General features: G+C 46.1%; 1 protein-coding gene and 2 pseudogenes across 11 annotated transcripts in view; 2 read left to right on the plus strand and 1 right to left on the minus strand.

Moving 5' to 3' along the window:
* The window catches only part of LOC135055374 (uncharacterized), a 902783-nt gene that overhangs the window by 85400 nt on the left and 796960 nt on the right, over positions 1–20423 (plus strand). The window contains exon 1 of one of the 11 annotated variants that reach the window (XR_010243736.1): positions 20067–20213. The exons of the other annotated variants lie outside the window; for them this stretch is intronic. The gene's annotated coding sequence lies outside the window, so the exon portion shown is untranslated. Of the gene's footprint in view, positions 1–20066; positions 20214–20423 lie in introns of those variants that run through there. 11 annotated transcript variants of the gene reach the window in all.
* On the minus strand, positions 10492–10611 carry LOC134897640 (5S ribosomal RNA; annotated as a pseudogene).
* Positions 12136–12255, plus strand: LOC134897642 (5S ribosomal RNA; annotated as a pseudogene).

Here is a 20423-nt window from a genome sequence, read left to right on the forward strand (position 1 = left end):
AGATTTTTGTGCCCGGCCGAGAAGGGTGCAATCTAGGTGGCTCTCCTAAAGAGCTGCTTAGAAAAGTTTAGCTTAGGTTTTTTATTTTACAGTGAGTCCTGCTGGCAACAGGATCACTGCAACGAGGGACTTAGGGGAGAAGAAGTGAACTCACCTGCGTGCAGGATGGATTGGCTTCTTGGCTACTGGACATCAGCTCCAGAGGGACGATCACAGGTACAGCCTGGATGGTCACCGGAGCCTTGCCGCCGGCCCCCTTGCAGATGCTGAAATAAGAAGAGGTCCAGAATCGGCGGCAGAAGACTCCTCAGTCTTCTAAAGGTAGCGCACAGCACTGCAGCTGTGCGCCATTTTCCTCTCAGCACACTTCACACGGCAGTCACTGAGGGTGCAGGGCGCTGGGAGGGGGGCGCCCTGGGAGGCAAATGAAAACCTATTTTGGCTAAAAATACCTCACATATAGCCTCCGGAGGCTATATGGAGATATTTAACCCCTGCCAGAATCCGTTAAGAGCGGGAGACGAGGCCGCCGAAAAAGGGGCGGGGCCTATCTCCTCAGCACACAGCGCCATTTTCCCTCACAGAAAGGCTGGAGGGAAGGCTCCCAGGCTCTCCCCTGCACTGCACTACAGAAACAGGGTTAAAACAGAGAGGGGGGGCACTAATTTGGCGTTAGAAATATATAAAAAAGATGCTATAAGGGAAAACACTTATATAAGGTTGTCCCTATATAATTATAGCGTTTTTGGTGTGTGCTGGCAAACTCTCCCTCTGTCTCTCCAAAGGGCTAGTGGGTCCTGTCCTCTATCAGAGCATTCCCTGTGTGTGTGCTGTGTGTCGGTACGTGTGTGTCGACATGTAGGAGGACGATGTTGGTGAGGAGGCGGAGCAATTGCCTGTAATGGTGATGTCACTCTCTAGGGAGTCGACACCGGAATGGATGGCTTATTTAGGGAATTACGTGATAATGTCAACACGCTGCAAGGTCGGTTGACGACATGAGACGGCCGACAAACAATTAGTACCGGTCCAGACGTCTCAAAAACACCGTCAGGGGTTTTAAAACGCCCGTTTACTTTAGTCGGTCGACACAGACACAGACAGGGACACTGAATCCAGTGTCGACGGTGAATAAACAAACGTATTCCTTATTAGGGCCACACGTTAAAGGCAATGAAGGAGGTGTTACATATTTCTGATACTACAAGTACCACAAAAGAGGGTATTATGTGGGATGTAAAAAAACTACCATAGTTTTTCCTGAATCAGATAAATTAAATAAAGTGTGTGATGATGCGTGGGTTCCCCCCGATAGAAAATTATGGGCGGTATACCCTTTCCCGCCAGAAGTTAGGGCGCGTTGGGAAACACCCCTTAGGGTGGATAAGGCGCTCACACGCTTATCAAAACAAGTGGCGGTACCGTCTATAGATAGGGCCGTCCTCAAGGACCAGCTGACAGGAGGCTGGAAAATATCATAAAAAGTATATACACACATACTGGTGTTATACTGCGACCAGCGATCGCCTCAGCCTGGATGTGCAGAGCTGGGGTGGCTTGGTCGGATTCCCTGACTAAAAATATTGATACCCTTGACAGGGACAGTATTTTATTGACTATAGAGCATTTAAAGGATGCATTTCTATATATGCGAGATGCACAGAGGGATATTTGCACTCTGGCATCAAGAGTAAATGCGATGTCCATAACTGCCAGAAGATGTTATGGACACGACAGTGGTCAGGTGATGCAGATTCCAAACGGCACAAAGGTGTATTGCCGTATAAAGGAGGAGTTATTTGGGGTCGGTCCATCGGACCTGGTGGCCACGGCAACTGCTGGAAAATCCACCGTTTTTACCCTAAGTCACATCTCTGCAGAAAAAGACACCGTCTTTTCAGCCTCAGTCCTTTCGTCCCTATAAGATCATATCTGCCCAGGGATAGAGGAAAGGGAAGAAGACTGCAGCAGGCAGCCCATTCCCAGGAACAGAAGCGTTCCACCGCTTCTGACAAGTTCTCAGCATGGCGCTGAGACCGTACAGGACCCCTGGATCCTACAAGTAGTATCCCAGGGGTACAGATTGGAATGTCGAGACATTTCCCCTTCGCAGGCTCCTGAAGTCTGCTTTACCAAGGTCTCCCTCCGACAAGGAGGCAGTATGGGAAAAAATTCACAAGCTGTATTCCCAGCAGGTGATAATTAAATTACCCCTCCTACTACAAGAAAAGGGGTATTATTCCACACTATATTGTGGTACTGAAGCCAGAAGGCTAGGTGAGACTTATTCTAAATCTAAAAATTTTTTGAACACTTACAAAGGTTCAAATCAAGATGGAGTCACTCAGAGCAGTGATAACGAACAGGAAGAAGGGGACTATATAGTGTCCCGGGACATCAGGGATGCTTACCTCTATGTCCCAAATTTGCCCTTCTCACTAAGGGTACCTCAGGTTCGTGGTGCAGAACTGTCACTATCAGTTTCAGACGCTGCCGTTTGGATTGTCCACGGCACCCCGGGTCTTTACTAAGGTAATGGCCGAAATGATGATTCTTCTTCGAAGAAAAGGCGTCTTAATTATCCCTTACTTGGACGATCTCCTGATAAGGGCATAGTCCAGGGAACAGTTGGAGGTAGGAGTAGCACTATCTCGGATACTGCTACAACAGCACGGGTGGATTCTAAATATTCCAAAATCGCAGCTGATCCCGACGACACGTCTGCTGTGCCTAGGGATGATTCTGGACACAGTCCAGAAAAAGGTGTTTCTCCCGAAAGAGAAAGCCAGGGAGTTATCCGAGCTAGTCAGGAACCTCCTAAAAACAGTGCATCATTGCACAAGGGTCCTGGTAGAAAATGGTGGCTTCCTACGAAGCAATTCCATTCGGCAGATTTCACGCAAGAACTTTTCAGTGGGATCTGCTGGACAAATGGTCCGGATCGCATCTTCAGATGCATCAGCGGATAACCCTATATCCAAGGACAAGGGTGTCTCTCCTGTGGTCTATATAGAGTGCTCATCTTCTAGAGGGCCGCAGATTCGGCATTCAGGATTGGATGCTGGTGACCACGGAGCCCAGCCCGAGAGGCTGGGGAGCAGTCACACAAGGAAAAAATTTCCAGGGAGTGTGATCAAGTCTGGAGACTTTTCTCCACATAAATATACTGGAGCTAAGGGTAAATTTATAATGCTCTAAGCTTAGCAAGACCTCTGCTTCAAGGTCAGCCGGTATTGATCCAGTGGGAAAAACATCACGGCAGTCGCCCACGTAAACAGACAGGGCGACACAAGAAGCAGGAGGGCAATGGCAAAAACTGCAAGGACTTTTCGCTGGGCGGAAAATCATGTGATAGCACTGTCAGCAGTGTTTCATCCCGGGAATGGAAACTGGGAAGCAGACTTCCTCAGCAGGCACGACCTCCACCCGGGAGAGTGGAAACTTCATCGGGAAGTTTTTTCCACATGATTGTAAACCGTTGGGAAATACCAAAGGTGGACATGATGGCGTCCCGTCTGAACAAAAAACGGGACAGGTATTGCGCCAGGTCAAGAGACCCTCAGGCAATAGCTGTGGACGTTCTGGTAACACCGTGGGTGTACCAGTCGGTGTATGTGTTCCCTCCTCTGCTTCTCATACCTAAGGTGCTGAGAATTATAAGACGTAGAGGAGTAAGAACTATACTCATGGCTCCGGATTGGCCAAGAAGGACTTGGTACCCGGAACTTCAAGAGATGTTTACAGAGGTCTTATGGCCTCTGCCGCTAAGAAGGGACTTGCTTCAGCAAGTACCATGTCTGTTCCAAGACTTACCGCAGCTGCGTTTGTTGGCATGGCGGTGGAACGCCGGATCCTAAGGGAAAAAGGCATTCCGGAAGAGGTCATTCCTACCCTGGTCAAAGCCAGAAAGGAGGTGACCGCACAACATTATCACCACATGTGGCGAAAATATGTTGCGTGGTGTGAGGCCAGGAAGGCCCCACAAAGAAATTTCAACTCGGTCGATTCCTGCATTTCCTGCAAACAGGAGTGTCTATGGGCCTCAAATTGGGGTCCATTAAGGTTCAAATTTCGGCCCTGTCAATTTTCTTCCAGAAAGAATTGGCTTCAGTTCCTGAAGTCCAGAACTTTGTCAAGGGAGTATTGCATATACAACCCTCTTTTGTGCCTCCAGTGGCACTGTGGGATCTCAACGTAGTTCTGGGATTCTTCAAATCACATTGGTTTAAAACCAGTCAAATCTGTGGATTTGAAGCATCTCACATGAAAAGTGACCATGTTCTTGGCCCTGGCCTGGACCAGGCGAGTGTCAAATTGGTGGTTTTTTTCTCAAAAAAGCCCATATTTGTTTGTCCATTCGGACAGGGCAAAGCTGCGGACTCGTCCCCAGTTCTCTCCCTAAGGTGGTGTCAGTGTTTCACCTGAACCAGCTTATTGTGGTGCCTTGCACCTACTAGGGACTTGGAGGACTCCAAGTTGCTAGATGTTGTCAGGGCCCTGAAAATATAGGTTCCAGGACGGCTGGAGTCAGGAAAACTGACTTGCTGTTATCCTGTATGCACCCAACAAACTGGGTGCTCTTGCTTTTAAGCAGACTATTGCTAGTTGGATGTGTAATACAATTCAGCTTGCACATTCTGTGGCAGGCCTGCCACAGCCAAAATATGTAAACGCCCATTCCACAAGGAAGGTGGGCTCATCTTGGGCGGCTGCCCGAGGGGTCTCGGCTTTACAACTTTGCCGAGCGGTTATTTAGTCAGGGGCAAACACGTTTGTAAAATCCTACAAATTTGATACCCTGGCTAAGGAGGACCTGGAGTTCTCTCATTCGGTGCTGCAGAGTCATCCGCACTCTCCCGCCCGTTTGGGAGCTTTGGTATAATCCCCATGGTCCTTTCAGGAACCCCAGCATCCACTAGGACGATAGAGAAAATAAGAATTTACTTACCGATAATTCTATTTCTCGGAGTCCGTAGTGGATGCTGGGCGCCCATCCCAAGTGCGGATTTTCTGCAATACTTGTACATAGTTACAAAAATCGGGTTATTATTGTTGTGAGCCATCTTTTCAGAGGCTCCGCTGTTATCATACTGTTAACTGGGTTTAGATCACAAGTTGTACGGTGTGATTGGTGTGGCTGGTATGAGTCTTACCCGGGATTCAAAATTCCTCCCTTATTGTGTACGCTCGTCCGGGCACAGTACCTAACTGGCTTGGAGGAGGGTCATAGGGGGAGGAGCCAGTGCACACCACCTGATCGGAAAGCTTTACTTTTGTGCCCTGTCTCCTGCGGAGCCGCTATTCCCCATGGTCCTTTCAGGAACCCCAGCATCCACTACGGACTCCGAGAAATAGAATTATCGGTAAGTAAATTCTTATATATATATATATATATATATATATATATATATATATATATATATATATATATATATTAAAGATGCTGTCTTAAGAGATATGTATATATAAAACATGCCCAAAGAGACATGAGTATACTGGGTCCTAGAGTCAAAGCTATGTCGATTTCTGCTTGACGTGTCCTGTAGAATATGCAATGGACAGATGATGCCGACTTAAGAGGCATATGGAAGGCTGAGGATTGTGTGGAGAAGGGTTCTCGGACCTGGTCTCCACAGCTATAGCTGGTAATTCTGATATTTTGCCTTATATTCCTGCACAGCCTAGGAAAGCACGACATTATCAAATGCAGCCTTTCGAATAAAGAAACAAGAAAGTCCGAGGTGCGTCCTTTCTTGCCAGAGGCGGCGGCAGAGGAAAGAAGCTGCACAACACAGCTAGTTCCCAGGAACAGAAGTCCTCCCCGGCCTCTACAAAAATCCACCGCATGCCGCTGGGGCTCCGCAGGCGGAGATAGGCCCGGTGGGGGCACGCCTTCGTAAGTTCAGCCACATGTGGGTTCACTCCCTGTTGGATCCCTGGGCAATAGATATTGTGTCTCAGGGATACAAGCTGGACTTTGAGAAGATGCCCCCTCACCGACGGCCCTGCCGGCTTCCCCCCACGAGAGGGAAACAGTGTTAACTGCAATTCACAAATTGTGTCTTCAACAGGTGGTGGTCAAGTGGGTGGTCTTCTGTTTGCCGGCGGTCGGGCTCCCGGCGCTCAGTATACCGGCGCCGGGAGCCCCGACCGCCGGCTTACCGACACTTATTTTCCCTCGTGGGGGTCCACGACCCCCATAGAGGGAGAATAAAATAGCGTGGCGAGCGCAGCGAGCCCGCAAGGGGCTCATTTGCGCTCGCCAAGCTGTCGGTAAGCCGGCGGTCGGGCTCCCGGCGCCGGGATGCTGGTCGCCGGGAGCCCGACCGCCGGCCACCCGTAGTGAACCCGGTCAAGTTTCCCCTCCTTCAACAAGGAGGGGGTTATTATCGACCATGTTGTAGTCCCGAAACCAGACGGTTCGGTCAGACCCATATTGAATTTAAAATCCCTGAACATATACCTGAAAAGGTTCAAGTTCAAGATGGAATCGCTAAGAGCAGTCATTGCAAGCCTGAAAGGGGGAGATTTTATGGTGACTCGGGACATAAAGGATGCATACCTTCATGTCCCCATTTATCCACCTCATCAGGCGTACCTCAGATTTGCGGTACGGGATTGTCATTACCAATTTCAGACGTTGCAGTTTGGTCTCTCCACGGCCTTGAGAATATTCACCAAGATAATGGCGGAAATGATGGTGCTCCTGCGGAAGCAAGGTGTCACTATTATCACGTACTTGGACGATCTCCTCATAAAAGCGAGATCAAGAGAGCAGTTGCTGAACAGCGTATCACTTTCTCTGGAAGTGTAACGGCAACACGGCTGGATTCTATATATTCCAAAGTCGCAGTTGGTTCTTACAGCTCATTTGCCTCTCCTAGGCATGATCCTAGACACAGACCAGAAAAGGGTTTATCTCCCGATAGAGAGAGCTCAGGAGCTCGTGACACTGGTCAGGAATCTATTAAAACCAAAACAGGTGTCAGTGCATCACTGCACTCGAGTCCTGGGAAGGAGGGTGGCATCATACGAGGCCATTCCCTTCGGCAGGTTCCATACGAGGACCTTCCAATGGGACTTACTGGACAAGTAGTCCGGATCACATCTTCAGATGCATCGGTTAATCACCTTATCCCCCAGGGCCAGGGTGTCTCTCCTGTGGTGGCTGCAGAGTGCTCACCTTCTCGAAGGTCGCAGATTCGGCATTAAGGACTGGGTCCTGGTGACCACGGATGCAAGCCTCCGAGGGTGGGGGGCAGTCACACAGGGAAGAAATTTCCAACATTATCCTGGAACTAAGGGCCATATACAACGCCCTAAGTCAAGCGGAGACCCTGCTTCGCGACCAACCGGTTCTGATTCAGTCAGACAATATCACCGCAGTGGCTCATGTAAACCGCCAAGGCGGCACAAGGAGCAGGGTGGCGATGGTAGAAGCCACCAGAATTATTCGCTGGGCGGAGAATCACGTAAGCGCACTGTCAGCAGTGTTCATTCCGGGAGGGGACAACTGGGAAGCAGACTTCCTCAGCAGGCACGACCTCCACCCGGGAGAGTGGGGACTTCATCAAGAAGTCTTAATGCAGATAGCAAGTCGGTAGGAACTGCCACAGGTGGACTTGATGGCATCCCGCCTCAACAAAAAGCTGCAGAGATATTGCGCCAGGTCAAGAGACCTTCAGGCGATAGCTGTGGACGCACTGGTGACACCGTGGGTGTTCCCGTCAGTCTATGTATTTTCTCCTCTTCCTCTCATACCCAAGGTGCTGAGAATCGTAAGGAAAAGAGGAGTGGGAACAATACTCATTGTTCCAGATTGGCCACGATGGACCTGGTATCCAGATCTGCAAGAAATGCTCACAGAGGACCCGTGGCCTCTGCCTTTAAGACAGGACTTGTGCAACAGGGGCCCTGTCTGTTCCAAGACTTACCGCGGCTGCGTTTGACGGCATGGCGGTTGAACGCCGGATCCTAGCAGAAAAAGGCATTCCGGATGAGGTCATTCCTACGCTGATAGAGGCTAGGAAGGATGTGACGGCTCAACATTATCACCGTATATGGCGAAAATATGTTGCTTGGTGTGAGGCCAGGAATGCCCCTACGGGGGAATTCCAGCTGGGCCGTTTCCTTCACTTCCTACAGTCGGGAGTGACTTTGGGCCTGAAATTGGTTCCATTAAGGTCCAGATTTCGGTCCTATCCATTTTCTTTCAAAAAGAACTGGCTTCTCTTCCTGAAGTTCAGACGTTGTAAAGGGAGTGCTGCATATTCAGCCCCCTTTTGTGCCTCCAGTGGCACCTTGGGATCTTAACGTGGTGTTGAGTTTCCTGAAGTCACACTGGTTTGAGCCACTGAAAACCGTGGAGTTAAAATTTCTCACGTGGAAGGTGGTCATGCTATTAGCCTTGGCTTCAGCTAGGCGTGTGTCAGAATTAGCGGCTTTGTCACATAAAAGCCCCTATCTGGTTTTCCATATGGACAGGGCAGAATTGTCCTGAGGGCAATATAAGACACCTTGGCTGGCAAATCTACATCATAGTCCTAGAGGCTATATAGATGTAAAAATACCCCTGCCAGTATTCCAGAAAAAGCGGGAGAAGTCAGCCGGAAAAGGGGCGGGGCCATCTCCCTCAGCACACTGGCGCTATTTTTCCCTCACAGCTCCGCTGGAAGGAAGCACCCTGGCTCTCCCCTGCAGTCCTGTAAGCTACAGAAGGGTATAAAAGAGAGGGGGGGCACTAAATTTAGGCGCAGGATATATATATATATATATATATATATATATATATATATATATATATATATATATATATATATATATATATATATATATATATATATATTGGGCAGTGGAAGTATGGCGCCACAGGTGTGTGTGAGATAGATAAATATGACAGAATCAGACACTCCTTACATAATTCAAGGCGTCAGCTAACCCTCAAGTATTAGGCAGGGATAAACTGCCTAGGTTAAATTGTATAAAAAAAAGGGGGGATGAGGGTTTCAGCGACCAACGGTGTCTAGTAAACTATAATAAATATGAAGAGACTAGCTGGATACTTAAAAAATAGTAGTATATTTATTAATACAAAAAATAAAACCAAGGTATAAAACCAATTATAATAAATGTCGCAGTGGGTTTAAAGGCCGGAGGGTATATGCTAAAAATTAATACCAACTAAAAGGATAGCTAAAACAATAAGACAAATAATATAAAGGCAATGATGATAAAATATCCAAAAAAAGAGAGAATGCTGCTTATCTTTTTAAGGTGGAGAGTCAATGGAGGTACACCCAACGCGTTTCGTCACTCTGACTTCATCAAGGGGTATGGGACTACTGAACAGGTACTCTTATTTATAGCACATGTAATTAGAAATGGATAGTTGTGACATCACTTCCTGTCTGGACTAATATTATTAACTTATGTGAGTTTTTTAACACTGGTATAACGGTAGCTTAGTGTATTAAAAAACAACCTCATAAAACTTTTCATACATGAAAAACGAGTATTAAATAGTATAAAACTTCATTAAAACAGTCCGGGGACGGGGCCGACGTCACTTCCGCCCCACTTCCTTTGTAGGAGAACTCGTATTGCGCATGCGCACAAGCGCCCCACTTCCGGTCAGTGAATAAGTCTGTTTATGTTTCTCGGTCTGTTCTTCCGTTATCGCCGTCGCGTCACTTCCGGTCGCGGGCGGGATCTTCATCTATAGGCTAGGCAGCTTGTCAGTCATCGCGGCGGCCATTTTGTGGATGATTTTGATTTCTGAAGCTTACATCAGTGCCGAGTCTCTCTCTTTGACAATAGTAGTTGTCCTTCATTTATGTGGCCATTTTGTTGGAGTTTCTGACATCCAGTGAATACAACAGTGCAGAATTCCGTTTTGGAAGCAGCGAAAAATAAAAATAAAAAGATGTATATGTTAGTGTCTATTCTATTATAGAATTTTCAATTATCATAATGTGATCTGAGACTTTTAATTGGGGGAGTTTTGAGAATGTAAATAACAATTGTTGCAAAAAAGTGATGTTTCTTGTTCAAACAGCGAGGTGGACAGAACATAGAATTAAACCATAGACCATATTTATACTAGTCAATTTGTGGCATAAAAAAGTTTTGAATACATTTTTTGACCTTAGAGGAGTAATAGATAACCTTGTATACATGGTATAGGCATAGGAATAATTTCAGAATGGTGATAGTCAGTGAGGAGATAAAAATATAAATATAAACTAGTTTCTGATATCAATTATGTGCATATGTGCTAGACAGCGTGGAAACATTTAGGATACGTTAGTATATTAATATAATATTACTCAGTCATATACTAGTTTCTGGTGGTATATATAGAAAAATAGTGCATATGTGTATGACTGGTTGTGAGAGTTGGTGATGTGTTAAATTGATTATTGCTACCAAGAACCTGTGCAATGGTGATTTAGCCGTCTATTAGTATTATTTTTGAGCCTGACAAGGCTCGCTCTTCTACAGTACCCAATATTCGCAAGTAGTTACCCACTTGTTACTGATTGGGCCCAACACTGCTTAGCTTCCAAGATCGGACGGGATTGGGCGTAGAACCAGTGCGGTATGACTGTAGCATATAATGGAATGAGTCAGGCATACACTATAAAAGATTTTTATTAAGATAATTAGTGACTATATACAGTGTTTTACAAATGGTGGTGATCGGAAAGTAAGTATGATGATGTGAACCAAGCTTGAAAAGAAGAGAATTGGCTTATCTGTATCCAGAAGATTTTGGAGGGGGGTACTTCTCTCATAGAAATGGAGCGATTTCATATCCCTCATTGAAGCCCATGGGGTGTGCAGTTTTTAGTTGGAATATCCAAAACATCTCTCTTTGAGAGAGTTTCTTGGCAAGGTCTCCACCCCTTTCGCCACTGGTCACGTGTTCGATGGCTTTGAAAGTCATCTCTTCTGGATTAGAATTGTGTTCCAGTTTAAAATGTCTGTACAGTAAGTGAGTCTCTACTTTGTTTTTGATACTTCGTACATGTTCTTGTACTCTAATTTTCAAGGTTCTTTTTGTTTTACCTACATATTTTTTGTGGCATGTACATTCCAACAAATAGATTACAGATGTAATATTACAGTTCATGAATTCTTTGATTTTGAATTCTTGTGTGCCGTCTGTATTGCAGAAGGTTTTTCTGTTATATCCAAAAACTATACTAGACAAAGCTGTTACCAAGACAAGAAATTTGGAGAGAGAAAATTTGCTGACCTATAAGGAAAACACGACACAAAAGGAGTCCATTTCCTTCGTTACTACTTACAGTTCTCATGAACAAACCATCAGGACTTCACTAAGAACCCACTGGGACATACTTTTAATGGACCCCATCTTAAAGAAGATCCTTCCACCACAACCAGAACTAGTATTCCGAAAATCACGTAATTTGAAAGACATCCTCGCGCCCAGCATGCTAAAAGAAATACCATTAGAGGGAAATTCCAACTCTCTCCCCAAATGTATCGGATCTTACAAGTGTGGACACTGCAACATCTGCAAATTTCTTAATCCCAACAGAAAAACCTTCTGCAATACAGACGGCACACAAGAATTCAAAATCAAAGAATTCATGAACTGTAATATTACATCTGTAATCTATTTGTTGGAATGTACATGCCACAAAAAATATGTAGGTAAAACAAAAAGAACCTTGAAAATTAGAGTACAAGAACATGTACGAAGTATCAAAAACAAAGTAGAGACTCACTTACTGTACAGACATTTTAAACTGGAACACAATTCTAATCCAGAAGAGATGACTTTCAAAGCCATCGAACACGTGACCAGTGGCGAAAGGGGTGGAGACCTTGCCAAGAAACTCTCTCAAAGAGAGATGTTTTGGATATTCCAACTAAAAACTGCACACCCCATGGGCTTCAATGAGGGATATGAAATCGCTCCATTTCTATGAGAGAAGTACCCCCCTCCAAAATCTTCTGGATACAGATAAGCCAATTCTCTTCTTTTCAAGCTTGGTTCACATCATCATACTTACTTTCCGATCACCACCATTTGTAAAACACTGTATATAGTCACTAATTATCTTAATAAAAATCTTTTATAGTGTATGCCTGACTCATTCCATTATATGCTACAGTCATACCGCACTGGTTCTACGCCCAATCCCGTCCGATCTTGGAAGCTAAGCAGTGTTGGGCCCAATCAGTAACAAGTGGGTAACTACTTGCGAATATTGGGTACTGTAGAAGAGCGAGCCTTGTCAGGCTCAAAAATAATACTAATAGACGGCTAAATCACCATTGCACAGGTTCTTGGTAGCAATAATCAATTTAACACATCACCAACTCTCACAACCAGTCATACACATATGCACTATTTTTCTATATATACCACCAGAAACTAGTATATGACTGAGTAATATTATATTAATATACTAACGTATCCTAAATGTTTCCACGCTGTCTAGCACATATGCACATAATTGATATCAGAAACTAGTTTATATTTATATTTTTATCTCCTCACTGACTATCACCATTCTGAAATTATTCCTATGCCTATACCATGTATACAAGGTTATCTATTACTCCTCTAAGGTCAAAAAATGTATTCAAAACTTTTTTATGCCACAAATTGACTAGTATAAATATGGTCTATGGTTTAATTCTATGTTCTGTCCACCTCGCTGTTTGAACAAGAAACATCACTTTTTTGCAACAATTGTTATTTACATTCTCAAAACTCCCCCAATTAAAAGTCTCAGATCACATTATGATAATTGAAAATTCTATAATAGAATAGACACTAACATATACATCTTTTTATTTTTATTTTTCGCTGCTTCCAAAACGGAATTCTGCACTGTTGTATTCACTGGATGTCAGAAACTCCAACAAAATGGCCACATAAATGAAGGACAACTACTATTGTCAAAGAGAGAGACTCGGCACTGATGTAAGCTTCAGAAATCAAAATCATCCACAAAATGGCCGCCGCGATGACTGACAAGCTGCCTAGCCTATAGATGAAGATCCCGCCCGCGACCGGAAGTGACGCGACGGCGATAACGGAAGAACAGACCGAGAAACATAAACAGACTTATTCACTGACCGGAAGTGGGGCGCTTGTGCGCATGCGCAATACGAGTTCTCCTACAAAGGAAGTGGGGCGGAAGTGACGTCGGCCCCGTCCCCGGACTGTTTTAATGAAGTTTTATACTATTTAATACTCGTTTTTCATGTATGAAAAGTTTTATGAGGTTGTTTTTTAATACACTAAGCTACCGTTATACCAGTGTTAAAAAACTCACATAAGTTAATAATATTAGTCCAGACAGGAAGTGATGTCACAACTATCCATTTCTAATTACATGTGCTATAAATAAGAGTACCTGTTCAGTAGTCCCATACCCCTTGATGAAGTCAGAGTGACGAAACGCGTTGGGTGTACCTCCATTGACTCTCCACCTTAAAAAGATAAGCAGCATTCTCTCTTTTTTTGGATATTTTATCATCATTGCCTTTATATTATTTGTCTTATTGTTTTAGCTATCCTTTTAGTTGGTATTAATTTTTAGCATATACCCTCCGGCCTTTAAACCCACTGCGACATTTATTATAATTGGTTTTATACCTTGGTTTTATTTTTTGTATTAATAAATATACTACTATTTTTTAAGTATCCAGCTAGTCTCTTCATATTTATTATAGTTTACTAGACACCGTTGGTCGCTGAAACCCTCATCCCCCCTTTTTTTTATATATATATATATATATATAAAAGCGGCTATAAGGGAAAACACTCATCTATAGTGGGATCCCTGTGTTATATAGCGCTCTGGTGTGTGCTGGCATACTCTCTCTCTGTCTCCCCAAAGGGCTTTGTGGGGTCCTGTCCTCTGTCAGAGCATTCCCTGTGTGTTTGCGGTGTGTCGGTACGGCTGTGTCGACATGTTTGATGAGGAGGCTTATGTGGAGGCGGAGCAGATGCCTGTAAATGTGATGTCACCCCCTGCGGAGTCGACACCTGAGTGGATGGTGCTGTGGAAGGAATTACGCGACAGTGTCGACTCCTTGCATAAAAGGTTTGACGACATACCAAATGTGGGACAGCCGGCTTCTCAGCCTGTGCCTGCCCAGGCGTCTCAAAAGCCAATCAGGGGCTCTAAAACGCCCGCTACCTCAGATGGCTGACACAGATGTCGACACGGATACTGACTCCAGTGTCGACGACGATGAGACTAATGTAACTTCCAGTAGGGCCACACGTTACATGATTGAGGCAATGAAAAATGTGTTGCACATTTCTGATGTTACCCCCGGTACCACAAAAAAGGGTATTATGTTTGGAGAGAAAAAACTACCTGTAGCTTTTCCTCCATCTGAGAAGTTAAATGAAGTGTGTGAAGAAGCGTGGGCTTCCCCTGATAAGAAGCTGGTAATTTCTAAGAGGTTACTAATGGCGTACCCTTTCCCGCCAGAGGATAGGTCACGTTGGGAAACATCCCCTAGAGTGGATAAAGCGCTCACACGCTTGTCAAAGAAGGTGGCACTACCGTCTCCGGATACGGCCGCCCTGAAGGAATCTGCTGATAGAAAGCAGGAGGCTATCCTGAAATCTATATATACACACACAGGTGTTATACTGAGACCAGCTATTGCTTCAGCATGGATGTGCAGTGCTGCAGCTACATGGTCAGATTCCCTGTCAGAAAATATTGATACCCTAGACAGGGACACTATATTGCTAACCGTAGAGCATATAAAAGACGCACTTTTATACATGAGGGATGCACAGAGGGATATTTGCCGGCTGGCATCCAAAATTAGTGCAATGTCCATTTCTGCCAGGAGAGGGTTATGGACTCGGCAGTGGACAGGAGATGCAGATTCCAAAAGGCACATGGAAGTTCTGCCTTATAAGGGTGAGGAGTTGTTCGGGGATGGTCTCTCGGACCTCGTTTCCACAGCAACAGCTGGGAAGTCTACATTTTTACCCCATGTTCCCTCACAGCCAAAGAAAGCACCGTATTATCAGGTACAGTCCTTTCGGCCCAATAGGGGCAAGCGGGTTAAAGGCGCGTCCTTTCTGCCCAGAGGCAGAGGTAGGGGAAAAAAGCTGCAGCATACAGCCAGTTCCCAGGAGCAAAAGTCCTCCCCCGCTTCCTCTAAGTCCACAGCATGACGCTGGGGCTCCACAGGCGGAGCCAGGTACGGTGGGGGCCCGTCTCAAATATTTCAGCAATCAGTGGGCTCGCTCACGGGTGGATCCCTGGATCTTTCAAGTACTATCTCAGGGGTACAAGCTGGAATTCGAGACGTCTCCCCCCCCCCCCCCCCGCCGCCGTTTCCTCAAATCTGCCTTGCCAACCACTCCCTCAGGCAGGGAGGCAGTGTTACAGGCAATTCACAAGCTGTATTCACTACAGGTGATAGTAAAGGTGCCCCTACTTCAACAAGGACGGGGTTACTATTCCACAATGTTTGTGGTACCGAAACCGGACGGTTCGGTGAGACCCATTTTAAATTTGAAATCCTTGAACACATATATATAAAAATTCAAGTTCAAGATGGAATCGCTCAGGGCGGTTATTGCAAGCCTGGACGAGGGGGATTACATGGTATCACTGGACATCAAGGATGCTTACCTGCATGTCCCCATTTACCATCCTCACCAGGAGTACCTCAGATTTGTGGTACAGGATTGTCATTACCAATTCCAGACGTTGCCGTTCGGTCTATCCACGGCTCCGAGGGTCTTTACCAAGGTAATGGCCGAAATGATGATACTCCTTCGAAAGAAGGGAGTTTTAATTATCCCGTACTTGGACGATCTCCTGATAAAGGCGAGGTCCAGAGAGCAGTTGTTGGTCGGCGTAGCACTATCTCGGGAGGTGCTACATCAGCACGGCTGGATTCTAAACATTCCAAAGTCACAGCTGGTCCCTACGACACGTCTACTGTTCCTGGGGATGGTTCTGGACACAGAACAGAAAAAAGTGTTTCTCCCGGAGGAGAAAGCCAAGGAGCTGTCATCTCTAGTCAGAGGCCTCCTAAAACCAAAACAGGTGTCGGTGCATCACTGCACGCGGATCCTGGGAAAGATGGTAGCTTCCTACGAAGCGATTCCGTTCGGCAGGTTTCATGCAAGAACCTTTCAGTGGGACCTGTTGGACAAGTGGTCCGGATCGCATCTTCAGATACATCGGCTGATAACCCTGTCTCCAAGGACAAGGGTGTCTCTGCTGTGGTGGCTGCAGAGTGCTCATCTTCAAGAGGGCCGCAGATTCGGCATACAGGACTGGGTCCTGGTGACCACGGATGCCAGCCTTCGAGGCTGGGGGGGCAGTCACACACGGAAGAAACTTCCAAGGACTATGGTCAAGTCAGGAGACTTCCCTGCACATAAATATTCTAGAACTAAGGGCCATTTACAATGCCCTAAGTCAGGCAAAACCCCTGCTTCAAAACCAGCCGGTACTGATCCAGTCAGACAACATCACGGCGGTCGCCCATGTAAACCGACAGGGCGGCACGAGAAGTAGGACGGCGATGGCAGAAGCCACAAGGATTCTCAGATGGGCGGAAAATCACGTGTTAGCACTGTCAGCAGTGTTCGTTCCGGGAGTGGACAACTGGGAAGCAGACTTCCTCAACTTGCACGACCTCCACCCGGAAGAGTGGGGACTTCATCCAGAAGTCTTTCAAATGATTGTAAACCGTTGGGAAAGGCCACAGGTGGACATGATGGCGTCCCGCCTAAACAAAAAGCTAGAAAAGTATTGCGCCAGGTCAAGAGACCCGCAGGCGATAGCTGTGGACGCTCTAGTGACACCGTGGGTGTACAGGTCGGTTTATGTGTTCCCTCCTCTTCCTCTCATACCAAAGGTACTGAGGATAATAAGGAGAAGAGGAGTAAGAACTATACTCATTGTTCCGGATTGGCCAAGAAGAGCTTGGTACCCGGAACTTCAAGAAATGATCTCAGAGGACCCATGGCCTCTACCGCTCAGACAAGACTTGCTGCTGCAGGGGCCCTGTCTGTTCCAAGACTTACCGCGGCTGCGTTTGACGGCATGGCGGTTGAACACCGGATCCTGAAGGAAAAGGGCATTCAGGAGGAAGTCATTCCTACGCTGATTAAAGCTAGGAAAGAAGTAACCGCAAACCATTATCACCGCATATGGCGAAAATATGTTGCGTGGTGTCAGGCCAGGAAGGCCCCAACGGAGGAATTTCAGCTGGGCCGTTTCCTGCACTTCCTACAGTCAGGGGTGACTATGGGCCGTAAATTGGGTTCCATTAAGGTCCAGATTTCGGCTCTATCGATTTTCTTCCAGAGAGAACTGGCTTCACTACCTGAAGTTCAGACTTTTGTTAAGGGAGTGCTGCATATTCAGCCCCCTTTTGTGCCTCCAGTGGCACCTTGGGATCTCAACGTGGTGTTGGATTTCCTAAAGTCACATTGGTTTGAGCCACTGAAAACCGTGGATTTGAAATATCTCACGTGGAAAGTGGTCATGCTGTTGGCCTTGGCTTCGGCCAGGCGTGTATCAGAATTGGCGGCTTTGTCATGTAAAAGCCCTTATCTGATTTTCCATATGGATAGGGCAGAATTGAGGACTCGTCCCCAGTTTCTCCCCAAAGTGGTATCAGCTTTTCATCTGAACCAACCTATCGTGGTGCCTGCGGCTACAAAAGACTTGGAGGCTTCCAAGTTGTTGGACGTAGTCAGGGCCCTGAAAATCTATGTTTCCAGGACAGCTGTAGTCAGAAAGACTGACTCGCTGTTTAACCTGTATGCGCCCAACAAGTTGGGTGCACCTGCTTCAAAGCAGACTATTGCTCGCTGGATCTGTAGTACGATTCAGCTTGCACATTCTGCGGCTGGACTGCCGCATCCTAAATCAGTGAAAGCCCATTCCACGAGGAAAGGGGCTCTTCTTGGGCGGCTGCCCGAGGGGTCTCGGCTCTTCAACTTTGCCGAGCAGCTACTTGGTCGGGGTCAAACACGTTTGCTAAATTCTACAAGTTTGAAACCCTGGCTGAGGAGGACCTAGAGTTTGCCCATTCGGTGCTGCAGAGTCATCCGCACTCTCCCGCCCGTTTGGGAGATTTGGTATGATCCCCATGGTCCTTACGGAGTCCCAGCATCCACTACAAGTTACTGGACGTAGTCAGGGCCCTGAAAATGTATGTTTCCAGGACGGCTGGAGTCAGGAAAACTGACTCGCTGTTTATCCTGTATGCACCCAACAAACTGGGTGCTCCTGCTTCTAAGCAGACTATCGCGCGCTGGATTTGTAGCACTATTCAGCTGGCGCATTCTGCGGTGGGACTACCGCAGCCTAAATCTGTAAAAGCCCATTCCACAAGGAAGGTGGGCTCATCTTGGGCGGCTGCCCGAGGGGTCTCGGCTTTACAACTTTGCCGAGCTGCTACTTGGTCAAGGGCAAACACATTTGCTAAAGTCTACAAGTTTGATACCCTGGCTGAGGAGGACCTGGAGTTCTCTCATTCGGTGTTGCAGAGTCATCCGCACTCTCCCGCCCGTTTGGGAGCTTTGGTATAATCCCCATGGTCCTTACGGAGTCCCCAGCATCCACTAGGACGTCCGAGAAAATAAGAATTTACTCACCGGTAATTCTATTTCTCGTAGTCCGTAGTGGATGCTGGGCGCCCATCCCAAGTGCGGATTGTCTGCAATACTTGTATATAGTTATTGCTTAACTAAAGGGTTATTGTTGAGCCATCTGTTGAGAGGCTCAGTTGTTATCATACTGTTAACTGGGTATTGTATCACGAGTTATACGGTGTGATTGGTGTGGCTGGTATGAGTCTTACCCGGGATTCAAAATCCTTCCTTATTGTGTCAGCTCTTCCGGGCACAGTATCCTAACTGAAGTCTGGAGGAGGGTCATAGTGGGAGGAGCCAGTGCACACCAGTAGTCTAAAGCTTTCTTTATAGTTGTGCCCAGTCTCCTGCGGAGCCGCTATTCCCCATGGTCCTTACGGAGTCCCAGCATCCACTACGGACTACGAGAAATAGAATTACCGGTGAGTAAATTCTTATTGCTTAAATAAGTGTTATGTTGTGGTTGCATCAGGGTTGATCTGATGCTTCGTTGTTGTTCATACTGTTAACTGGGTAAGTTTATCACAAATTATACGGTGTGACTGGTATGATTCTTGCCTTGGATTCCAAAATCCTTTTCTTGTACTGTCAGCTCTTCCGGGCACAGTTTCTCTAATTGAGGTCTGGAGGAGGGACATAGAGGGAGGAGCCAGAGCACACCAGTATCCAAATTCTTTCTTAAAGTGCCCTGTCTCCTGCGGAGCCCGTCTATTCCCCATGGTCCTTACGGAGTCCCCAGCATCCACTACGGACTACGAGAAATAGATTTACCGGTAAGTAAAATCTTATTTTTAACTGACGCAGTGCCCTCATCATGTGGAATTACAGTGTACAGACTCGCAACACCAGCAGTTATTAACCACAGATCATCTGATATCATACTAAGCGACTGGAACTTATTCAAGAGCATTGTACTATCAAGTAAAAAATGGTCATGTTTTTTGCATAATAGGCTGTAGAATTGAATTGATCCAAACAGAAAAAGGGATCCGCGTGCCAAAATAATCGGGCGTCCAGGAGGGGGTGTCACCCCCTTATGTATTTTAGGAAGAGTATATAATATCAGTGCTAGTGGAAACTGCGATAATAGGAGGGTCGACATTTCTTCATCAATTAAAGTAGCATCCCTTGCCAGGGCGAGTATCTTAATCAAATCCTTCCTGAACATAGAAGTAGGGTCCCCTGTTAATCTTTTATATACAGCGTGATCTGCTAATTGCTGAAGGATCTCCAACTCCTAATCAGAAGTATCTTGTAGCACGATTCCCCTGCCTGGTGTATAATCAGGGCTGTATTATTCGATAGTGTCCTTAGCGCATTTCTCTCCAGTACAGAACGATTTGGATGTAAAGCAGGTCTATTTTTGTTCTAATTCTTAACTTCCTGGATGTTATTACAAGGTCTGTGTATTATTGTATAGTGTTGCCGAGCAACGATCCGACAGTGTATGATCACGTGGTGTGCAGCGCTCTGCAGAGCGGGTTGATGTCACCACAATCGTCCGACGGGATGACGTTATCAAAAGCCGGTATGGCACGGTTTCCAGTTTCCAGATGGCGGTGGATATATTAAGGTGAGCACTGTTATGTTTTATTAATCTTGAAAATAGTTTGGAGATAAACTGAAACGTTGATGAATTAAGGTTTGCGCTGAATAATTTATTTGTATAGAGCTGAGGGCCGCACCCTGGGAGGATCTGTAAGTACTATATCTGTGCTGGCATTGGGCCAGGCTAATTGGATTATGTGAGTGCTGGACCAGTGGATGGATGGAGATATATATA

The sequence above is a fragment of the Pseudophryne corroboree genome, chromosome 3 (genome assembly GCF_028390025.1).
Source record: "Pseudophryne corroboree isolate aPseCor3 chromosome 3, aPseCor3.hap2, whole genome shotgun sequence".
Classification (NCBI taxonomy): Eukaryota; Metazoa; Chordata; class Amphibia; order Anura; family Myobatrachidae; genus Pseudophryne; species Pseudophryne corroboree.